The sequence below is a fragment of the Bos indicus genome, chromosome 16, assembly GCF_029378745.1.
Source record: "Bos indicus isolate NIAB-ARS_2022 breed Sahiwal x Tharparkar chromosome 16, NIAB-ARS_B.indTharparkar_mat_pri_1.0, whole genome shotgun sequence".
Classification (NCBI taxonomy): Eukaryota; Metazoa; Chordata; class Mammalia; order Artiodactyla; family Bovidae; genus Bos; species Bos indicus.
In genome coordinates, this window is record NC_091775.1 from 76215545 (window position 1) to 76226866 (window position 11322).

At 52.6% G+C, this 11322-nt stretch overlaps 1 long non-coding RNA gene across 1 annotated transcript; it reads right to left on the reverse strand.

Moving 5' to 3' along the window:
- Positions 1–294: 294 nt before the first annotated feature.
- LOC139176452 (uncharacterized) lies at positions 295–5374 on the reverse strand. Its single transcript, XR_011560954.1, has 2 exons — positions 5034–5374; positions 295–4945 (listed from the first exon to the last, which is right to left on the reverse strand). It is a non-coding gene; the product is annotated as an uncharacterized lncRNA (long non-coding RNA).
- Between the last annotated feature and the right edge of the window lie 5948 nt (positions 5375–11322).

Below are 11322 nucleotides of genomic sequence, written 5' to 3' on the forward strand. Positions count from 1 at the left end.
CATTAAAAGATTGCCAACATCTATAATTTTCAGGGAAATACAAATTAAAATCACAGTGAAATATCACTTCATACCCAACAGAATCACTAAAATATTAAAAAATAGTCAATATAAGTGCTGGTGATGATTTGGAATGACTAGAACCCTCCTACACTGCTGGTGGGAGTGTTAAATAGCACAGCTTCTTAGGAAAAGGATTTTGCAATTTCTTAAAAAAGTTAAACATACATCAGTCTTCCAACTATTAGGCATTTACCCAAGAGAAATAAAAACCCATGTTCACACAAAGAAACATACAAATGTTCTTAGCAATTTTATTTGTAATAGTTTGCTTTGGTGGCTCAGATGGTAAAGAACCTGCCTGCAATGCAGGAGACCCAGGTTCCATCCTTAACTTGGGAAGATGCCCTGGAGAAGGAAATGGCTACCCACTCTAGTATTCTTGCCTGGAGAATCTCATGGACAGAGGAGCCTGGTGGTCCTGAGGGTCCCATAGGGTCCATAGGGTCCCAGAGAGTCAGACACGACTAAGCAACTAACATAACTAACAAGACTGTAAACAACCTAACTGTCTATCAACAGTTGAACGGATAAACAAATGTGGTACCTTCAAACAATGAAGTACCTGTTGTTCAGTCACTAAATCATGTCCAACTCTTTGTGACCCTATGGACTGCTGCATGCCAAGCTCCGCTGTCCTTCTCCTGTATCTCCCAGAGTTTGCTCAGATTCATGTCCATTGGGCAGTGGCAAAGAATGTACAACAGAACACTGCTGCTGCTGCTAAGTCACTGCAGTCGTGTCTGACTCTGTGCGACCCCATAGACGACAGCCCAACAGGCTCCGCCGTCCCTGGGATTCTCCAGGCAAGAACACTGGAGTGGGTTGCCATTTCCTTCTCCAATGCATGAAAGTGAAAAGGGAAAGTGAAGTTGCTCAGTCGTGTCTGACTCTTAGCGACCCCAAAGAATGAACTATTGGCATATATAACCACATGCATAAATCTCAAAAATAATTACACTGAGTAAAAGGAATCAGACATGCAAAAGGCACATATTCTGTATTTCCATGTCTGTGAAGCTGGAAAAAAGGCAAAATTAATCTGTGGTGTTAGAAGCGGGATCAGGGGTTGCCTGGGATAGAGACAGGGTTTTGACTATAAAAGTGTACAGGGAGCTTTCTGTGGTGATGTAAGTGGTCATTCCTTAATTGGAGTAGTGGTTACGTGACTAGATCTATTTGTCAAATCTCATCAACCCTTACACGCTCACTGTGTGTATAATATGGTATGCAAAATATTCCTCAATGAATAAAGTAGTCTTGAATCAAAACGCATACACGAAGCAGAGTGATGGAAGCTTTCAGCTCACACTGCTCCTGCTCTTCCTTCTTCACACAGAACACCGCAGATCCAACAGACGGAGGCGAAAGCAAGCCCTTGTGCCAGGGCTCTGGCTTTGGACATCACAGCCCCAGACTCACGAGGCAGCTGAAGAGAGAGTCCAGCCCTGCTCGGACACAGTCCTTACCAGAACCCCGAGGAAAGAGTCATCCGCCAGGTGCCGCAGACACAAGCAGGACCTACACCAGCCTCCAAGCTCTCTGCCCCCGGAGAACTTGGGCAAGTTCTTCGATCTCTGGGTGCCGCCGTTTCCTCGTCGGTGAATGGGAGAAACTCCTGCGCTTGTTAAGATTCAGTTAGTAACAAACATCCTATATGAACAGATTGATAAGGAATCTAGAAAAAGGTACTGATGAACCTGTTGGCGGGGAAGGAATGGAGACGCAGATGCAGGAAACGGACTTGTGGACACAGTGGGACAGGCAGGAATGGACGGACGGAAGTAGCCGCAACACACATACGCTCTCCTGTGTACGGTGGGCAGCTGCTGAGAACTTGCTGCGTAGCAGAGGGAGCCCCGTCTGGTGCTCCCTGATGACCTAGAGGGGTGGGGGTGGAGGGGAGGGAGGGGAGGGATGTGAGTATAACTATGGCTGATTCGGGTTGTTGTATGGCAGAAAGTAACACAACATAGTAAAAATTAAAACAAGAAAAAAAGTTTAAAAGATTCAATTCATGGACCTCAAGGGTGTAGAACAGAGCTCAGCAAAGAGGACTGCACAAGGAATGTTGGCGGCTCTCGGGATAGTGGGGCCCTAAGGCCGCCGGTGCTAGCTCCAGGCGGAGGGTGTGGCTGCGGAGGGACCCATCCTACTCGAGTTATCTCTTGCTGTCTGTGCCAGAGCGCTGTGCGCGCCTGGTGTGGGCACGCCCCCGGACTCTTAGTACTTTGGACTTTCGTTTCCTAGGGCCACCATAACAAGGCACCGCAGCTTAAAACAACCAGTTTATTTTCTCACAGTCTTGAGGCTAGGAGGCCAAGATGAAGGTGGTGCAGGGCCGCACGCCCTCCCGAGTCGCTATGAGGGAGTGCGTCCTTGCTATTTCAGGTCCTGGAGGTCCAGCTTCCCTTGGCCCAGAGCAGCATCACTCGCCCTGTCTGTCTCTGTCGGCGTCCTAACTCTCCGCTCTGTATAAGGACACCAGTCACACTGGATCCGGGCCCACGCCACTCCAGTGTGACCTCATCTTCACCAGCTGACACGACAGAGACTTCTTTTGCCAATAAAGTCGTGTTCACACAAGGTCAGGCTGGGAGCGTAGCTTTCTGAGAGACACCGTTCAACCATAACACTGGGTCTCCACTTTACACTGAATGTCTGTGTAAAGATGCCGAGGGGACACGCGTGTCCAGGCATGTCATCACATAGGTCTGAGCAGTGTGTGTGTACACTCCAGGCTCTGGCTGAGTGGACCCATGCAGTGGGTTCCATGTTCACGTCTTGGGTGTCTATCAAACACGGGACTGTCTGTCTTGAATAATAGTCTGTTTCTCCCTGCCCCGACCCCCAGCCCCAGCTCTATTCTGCGACTCCTTACCTGCCCAGAGGTCCCTGTGCTCACAAACAAAAGGAAAGGTTTTTAATGACTTTCCTCTAGTAAAATGAGTTATTTCCTGACTGACATATTTCCTCCTCTAATTATACACTTACCTCCTCTACCAGCTTACTGAGGAGAAGAGATAAAAGGGTCAAGACTCAGGCTGACTCAGGGCACAGAGGCACGCATGCACACACACACACACACACACACACTTTCACAAGGAGCGGATAGGGTGTGGTACTCAAAGCAAGTGCGTGTGGAGGACCCTGGGGGGTCTTCCTGCCCGAGATAAACATCTGCACAGCTCCCTGCAGCACCTCATACCACCAGGGTCTTCAACTCTAGAACTGCATGTGTATTTTCAGGCACTAACATTAATATCAGTATTTTTAAACATTCTTTTAAGATTAAAAATACAAATAATAACTCACCCTCCCCCAAAAAACTTACTCTAAGATTGCTGCTGGTTTCCCACTTGCACATGAGCATAGACGGGGTGAGGGAGTAAATAACACAGATCTCCTGCCTGACCTCCTGCTGGCTGCCCCAGAGAAAGAGGGGTTCGGAGGCTGAGTTTGAGGAGGGACCCAGGAAAGATCTGACGACCCTTCTGCCTGGCCTGCAAGCAACTGGACAAGGATCTAAACAATGGATTCTCTCCACCTCTTTTTAGAGAAACAGCTTACAAAAGCAAGAAGAAAATTCAGGATCATATTCCAACCTCCTCATGGTACAGAAGGGAAGACAGAGGTCCGGGAAGGAATTCAGTGTTGTCTAAGCTCAGGGATCCAGTGTCTCCCGACTCCAGTCTTCTTTCCTCCTCACCCACTCCATCTCTTTAGGCCTGGAGGGGGCGGTAGAGAAGGAGGGTGGAGGGAAGAGCCCCCCTCGGGGAAGATGCAGAGAGCCACAGAAGAACATTACATAAAGCACAGAAACTCCTTCTCCAGCTGAAGTTTCCTCCACAACCCAGACCTCCCTCCCAAAAAGTCCAAGGTGCCCCCCGCCTGCCCCAGCCCCTCTGCTGATCTACTTAACCCAGAGACACTGGTGCTCCTGCGCTTTGATCCTGCAGGCGTCGGGAGCTTTTTGTTCTATTATTCACTGCAGGGTGGATGCTGGGTTGTCTCTCCTCATTACGGGCTGTGGCTGGACTGCCCACCACCTCCCCAAGGCCACCGGAAGATGTCCATCAATAAGTCAGTAACAGCGACTGGATGTGAGAAGCCTTCTGGGGCAAGAGTTGGCACCATTTCAGAATCAGAGTTTTCAACAAGCCTCTTTTTTAGGAGGAGAGCTGGAGAGGAAAGCAATAAGCATAAAAACTATAGAAGTGCAGGTAGAGATGCCATGAGACACGTCTCTGCCCAGCTGATCGGGCAGCTTCGGAAGGCGGGTCTTGCTCGTAGGGCTATGTGTGTCCCCCAGAGCAGCCGACACACAGTGAGACACCACCGGTGTTTATGTAACAAGTGAGTGTGTGAGCGGGCTTCTCCTCCCAACCCTCAAGACCATCTTCTCCAAGAAGGAGCACAGAGCTTCTCGGCACTTCTAACTGCACACCGTGATGGGACAGGTCTGGCTGTCTATCCACGATCCCACACATACACACCAGAGGGTATAAGGTCTAGGCAGTCATTCCCTTCTGTTCACAGCTGCATCCTTAGCACCCAGCACCATGCCCAGCTCATAGCAGGCCCTCAACCAATGTGTACAATAAATTCATAAATTGGGTGTCAGACCCGAGACCTATTTCCAGGTCAGCTGCCAGCTTGCTGAGTAACCCGGGCCAGTCACTTCCCCTCTCTGGGTCTCAGTTTGTCCCTCTCTGTACTGAGGGCTGTGTGCCAGAAGATCTCCAGTGAGGTCATCCAGTCTAGACATTTCTTAGGAAGATGAAAAACGGGCGTGACCATACACAGTCATGCGGTGACTCTTCCAAAACTCATGTTCTGTCCCTTGCATCGTTATGGGAGCTTCCATCACCAGGCCTCTGATAACCTATGGGGAAGCAGGTGATGGGGTTACATCGTAAACCACAGATACCTGCAGCCAGGACAAATGTTCAGAAACTAGATAAATGCCCTACCTGGAAGGCGTGACTCCCCCAAAGTGGTAGAACCTTGGCGAGTTCGTACCTTCATGCCTGAAGCTGCTCTCACCCCCCAACTCCAGGCACAGACTCTGCAGCGGGAAGAGGGAAGCCCTTAGGAAGCCGTTTCCCAGCACATAGTCTAGAAACACAGGTGGAACTCAGCATGGGCGGAGGCCAGTGACGCTTTTTGTAATTAATCTTGGAATCTCCAAGGAGAGAAAACACATTCCAAACTGACTGCTGGAGAAAAGCACAAGGTGGGACCATAGAAGATTAAGGACAACTCAGGCTCAGGGAGGACTTGGCCTGCCTCGCTAGCTGGCAACGACCAACTTCAAGAGAACTAACTGTGTGCAGCGTGGCTGTCTAAGTGGACTAGGCCACACAGCGATCACTTCAGTCACTCCTGTGGGAGTCCACTCTCCACGGCTAAGCCCTTCAGATGCCCTTCGGGCGTGGTTATGACTGGACAAGTCCCCAGCAATCCTTCCATCTTCACTCCCACCTTGCAGAAAGCTTGCCTCTCTGGAATTGTTATTAGTCCACATGCATTATGTCTTTGTGGGATGGGCAAAGGGGAGGGCGTCAGCCCCAGTTCACAGACCCAGGGGGTGGAATTTGAGGGCTGGCCAAGGTTTTTCCAGTAGTCATGTAGGGATGAGAGTTAGACCATAAGGAAGGCAGAGCACCGAAGAATTCATGCTTTTGAACTGTGGTGTTGGAGAAGACTCTTGAGCACCCCTTGGATTTCAAGGAGATCAAACCAGTCCATCCTAAAGGAAATCAGTCCTTAATACTCATTGGAAGGACTGATGCTGAAGCTGAAGCTCCAGTACTTTGGCTACTTGATGCGAAGAACTGACTCATTGGAAAAAACCCTGATCCTGGGAAAAACACAGGCAGGAGGAGAAGGGGATGATAGAGGATGACATGGTTGGATGACATCACTAACTCCATGGACATGAGTCTGAGCAAACTCCGGGAGATAGTGAAGGACAGGGAGGCCTGGTGTGCTGCAGTCCATGGGGTCACAAAGAGTCGGGCACGACTGAGCGACTGAACAACAACAGGCTAGTCACTTCTAAGTCTTGACCCTGCCCCTCCGCACCCTGCTGCCTCCTCCGTCCTCCCCCAGAGCCTCGCTCAAGGTCAGGGAGGAGGGAGTGGTGGTTCCCAGCACTGCGGTCACCTGACATGTACTTTACAGGCTGTTGACTCCCAAACAATACAGTCCATGCTGATCTGCACGGTACCTTCCGCCTAGTTTTCCAGTAAACTATTTCCACCGAACAAACACGCAGTCTCCCGGTTCCCGCGCGGACCTGGAAAAACACAGCGCTTGGCTGGGCTCCCGGCCTGGGCTTTGCCTGCCATCCGCTCGGGGCCAGCGCCGGCCGCATGTGGACGCACGCGGGGTGCCCTGGCGCCCAGCTTCCACCGGGGGGCGCCCGCGGGCCGCGGGAGCGCCGGCCGCTCGCGCCCCGTCTCCCGGGCGCGCCCGGCCCGCGCCTGCGCACACCCGAGGCCTCCCCGGGCCCCGCGCCCGAGAGCCGCGCTTCCGGCGGCCTTGGCTCTGGAGGTTACCGCGGGCCACCCGCCCTGGACGGCTGGCTCTGAGGTCCGCGAGCGGGAATATGCCGCCCTGCGGAGATCCGGCGGCCGTGTTCCGAGGCCCCAGGGGCGCTCTCAGAGGCGGCGGCCTGCGGTGGCGCGGGGGGCTTTTAGGAAGAATTCTTGAATTCTTCCTAAATTTCGGAAGCAGCCGCTGCGCCTTAAATCCCGGAGCCGCTCTCCTCCGCGGCCTCTGGCCGCTCGGCTGGCCTCGCGACGTTCCGGCCTCGGGTCCACCGACCGCCTGTCAGCTCCAAGCTGAGCAAGGCCGCCTCGATTTTCAGAAGTCGCACCGACCCCGGGCAGGGGAGGCCTGGGGCGAGGGCCCCTGGCGCGTCCATGGTACAGAGAGAGCCGCAGGAACGGAGGGGCCAGCGGGCCAGTTGGGCTTACTGCTCGCCGAGTCCCAAGGTCAGAGCGGGGAACGACGCCAGGGATCAGCCAGACACCGATGGGAGAACTGGGAGAGCACGTTGTCCAAGGTCACTGAGTTTGCTGGCAAGGAGTAAACCCTACCGTGTGAGCCCTTACTTTCAGTTCAGTCGCTCAGTCGTGTCCGACTCTTCGCGAGTTGGATCAAACTCATTCATGTCCATAGCGTCGGTGATGCCAACCAACCATCTCATCGTCTGTCGTCCCCTTCTCTCGCCTTCAGTCTTTCCCAGCATCAGGGTCTTTTCCAATGAGTCAGTTCTTGGGACCCTGTAATGGTTCCCCTAGCTCTTGGGAGAAAGTTCGAGCTCCTTAAAAGGGCCTCGGGGCCCTACGGCATCATCAGCCCCTGCTTACTGGGCAACAGAGCCGCTCCCTTCGCCTCTCCTTCTCTGGGCTTGGCCAGGTTCAGTGAGCCCGGCCTCCTGCAGCCCCAGTCTCTGCGGGCAACTCCTCCGTGTCTTCCAGCTCCAGGCTCACACACCATTTCCTCTGGAAAGCTCTCCAGGCCTTCCCCTGTGCCTCACGCACAGAGCCCCGTCCCACAGTGTGGCCAGATAGCCCGTGCCACACTTCCCTGCTTCTTTACCCGGAGTCCTCTTCTACCCCCAGACTGTGCCTGGGCCCATGATAAAGTGAAAGTGAAGTCGCTCAGTCCTGTCCGACTCTTTGCGACACCATGGACTGTAGCCTACCAGGCTCCTCCATCCATGGATGGGATTTTCCAGGCAAGAGTACTGGAGTGGGTTGCCATTTCCGTCTCCAGGGGATCTTCTCAACCCAGGGATTGAACCCAGGTCTCCTGCATCGTGGGCAGACGCTTTACCACCTGAGCCATCAGGGAAGTCCTTCTAGGCACTCTGTAAATATGGTGTGAATGAATGAATGGGTCAGAGCTCCTCCCACCTGGTTTCTGGACCTATGTACTTTTCAACATATTGCACGCTGACCCTTTTACTCTCTTAACTAAAGGCTTATGGCATGGAAGCACGCATGTTATATGGCAACGCTGGGGAAATCAAGGCTCAGCACAAGAGCCGGTTCTTGAAAGAATACTGTGTTCCTTGCTTTTGCTTCCAAGAAGTAACTTTCAACACGGTGTTCTCCCTAGTGCTCTGAATGGTAATTTCTAACAAGTTATTTTTGTTATTTCACTCAGAGAAACGACCTCACAAAACAGATTTCAAACCATGTTCCTAGAATCTGACGGACTGTTTGAGGGGCTCCATGTGCCCACTTCAATCAGAGCAGCACCATTTTCATTTTATTTTTTTATTTTCCAGGTAGTTCTTGTGGAAAAGAAAAGGAGCCAAGGTTTCTTTTGATGCTTTAAGAATATTTAGAAATGAATGGCGCCAAAAGATTGCAGAGTAGAGCAGCTGAAGAGCTGTGAACAATGGTTAACAGCTAATCATTTCAAAGGCCTGTAACTTCCATTCCCAGTAAGGCACACACCACAATTTCCCAACCTACTGAGCTTCCCCCTGTTCTTTTATGCAGAGTCTATGTCTGAGGCTCTTCATTATTCCTTCTTCCTTCATAGCAGGGGATCTGATGTTAAACGGATACAGGAAGAAAAGCAGAGGTATATTTTTTTTTCAAAGTTTGTCACATTTATAGGAGAAGTTGCTATGTTACTTTTTTTTAAAACTGGAGGATAATTGTTTTACAATGTTGTATTGGTTTCTGCCATACATCACCATGAATCAGCCATAGGTATACATATATCTGCTCCCTCCTGAACATCCCACCACATCCCACGCCTCTAGGTTGTCACAGAGCACTGGGTTGAGCTCACGGTGTCACACAATAAATTCCCACTTTTTGGTTGAAGAAGAGAGTTGAATGTTTGATATTTCTCCTTAGAAAAATGTTCTGAGGCCCCAGTTCCGCCCCTCGCCCTGCCAAGTGGCCTAGTCTGTGGAACTCGTGAATGTGAACAAGCAAGAGGAACTTTACTGATGTGATTACGTTAAGAATCTTAAAGAGATTATCCTGGATTAGCCACGTGGGCCCAGTGTAATCGGAAGAGGCCTTACAAGGAGCAGGGAAGTGTGTCAGTCAGAAGGTGTGAGGTGAGGCAGTGGAAGCAGAGCTTGGAGCCAATGCGAGGTGAGGAAGACTCAGCTCAACACTGATGGCTTTGAAGACAGAGGAAGGGACACGAGTCACAATGCAGGTGCCCTCCAAAAGACAGACAAGGGCAGGAAACGGGTTCTCCCTTAGCGCTTTAGGGGGAACACAATCCTGCTGGCACCTTGATTTTAACCCCAGTGAGACCGATTTTGGACTTCGGGCCTTCAGAACTGTAAGATACATGCTAAGCCACTACATTTGCAGTAATGTGTCACTGCAGTAATAGGAAACTAATCCCCTCCCCCTCCCCCCAGTAAAAAGAGGAAAAATATCCCTGCCATAGACCCACTTTAATGGAAAGAAGGGGGTTCATTGGAGACGGGAATGACTGGGCTAGAGCTATGGTGTGGCCAGATTGCCCGTGCAGCTAGGGGAGGAATGTGAGCGGCGAGCCAGATGCACGGGTATTCTGTCGTTCCAGAAAGGGGGTAAGGCCATGCCACGGGGTACACGCTGTAGCACTTGCATGCAATCTTATGTTTTGACTATGTGTATAGCCATTTTTATTTCCCCTGCTGGCCTGGAAGATTCCCAGATGGCATTCATTTTTATATCCCTGTTGTTCCCAGCGCCTTGTGTGAACGTGTGAGGCATTTCACACTTCCCGAAGCACTGGTGTGCCAGTATCCATTTTGAGTCTCACCACAACTCTCCCGGGGTGAGGCAAGACCGGTTGTAGTATTGCTAGAAGTTTTCGTTTTGCCAAGGACTAGCACCCAGATTTCTCTGGCACCCAGGCCCTTTTTTCTTCAGCATCCCGACCATTTTATCAGCAAAGTGAACACTGGAGCACAGATGAGGAAGTTGAGGCACTTTCAGACTCCCAAGGGTCCCGGTGGTGGGTGGGCTCTGGGGAGGGGTGGTCCAGAATGACTGTGTGGACCACCATGGGCCACTTCCTCCCTCTACACACAGGAGGAAATCCTTTCGCCCAACTGAAGGTGGAGAGGAAACCCCACAGCAGTGAATCTGGTTTTTCAAGAACACCGCAAAGGATGTGGATGGGAAGAGGGCGAGGCCCCCCTCTGGTTCTGGCTCCAGGCGAGGCTTACTGTCGGGGGTCCCCACCCTGAACCCCTGCCTCTTCACCAGCTATCCTAAGGAAGGGTCGCTGTGGAGTTCGGGAGGCGGAAGGGTCATGCCTGCGGGTGGGACTCCAGGCACCGAGGGAGGTGGAAGAGAATAGTGTCTACCACTCTTTTGCATCTTAAAAATTCTGTTTCCCATCAACATTCTCACAGTCCAGTCTCTGGAATTAGAGATAATTTCAAGTCACAGGTCCCCACTCAGCCCTGGTGTAACCTTGGCAGGCGTGGATGGATCTCACTTCATCTGCAAAAAGTGGGTAACACCGACCCTGTGTGTTGTGGGAAAGACAAAAAAATAATGTACGGAAGATAAGAAGCACACCCATGATAGCTATATTACGGATAATCAAGAAAATGGGGGAGATTGGATTTCTCAAGCATGGGCAGCTGGTAAATAATGGTGACACCAAGACCCCGTCCTCAACCCAAGCCTTCAACTTCTCAACCAAAGGCCCTTCACCCCCCCCAGAACATTCTATGGCCATACGCCGGCCCTCCCAGGCAAAGCTTCCCCACCCGGTTCACACAGAGAGCAGCAGGGGCCGCTTCTGACTCGGCCCCCCACCGAGGGGGAAGCCCGCACGCTGCACAGCTGCACACATCTGGAACCTCGCCCGGCTGGAGCCCCGAGGGGCGCGCAGGGCTCTCCAGAACCTGTGCGCCCGAAGATACCAGAGCGGCCACAGGCCTCTCCGCCCTGCCGCGGCCCTTCGGCTCCCGCCCGCGCGCCCAGGAGCACTGAGCCCAAGGTCAGGGTGGACCCCTGGGCGCCAGGCACGGGCTCGGTGGGGCAGCCCCCTGCGCGCGTCCCTGTAGGGAGCGGCGGCGCGCGCAGGGAGCCCCCGGCGCGCACACGCCCGCAAACCCGTAAACCCAGCCCCAGGGTTTTGCACCCGTGGACGATCGGCGCGAGGATCGGGGTAGGGGGAGGCCCAAGGCGGGCCTGGGAGGCCGGGAGAAGCGTCCCGGGCGGCCGGGAGGCGTCGGGAGAGGGGCCCGGTGCGGCGGCGCTCGGC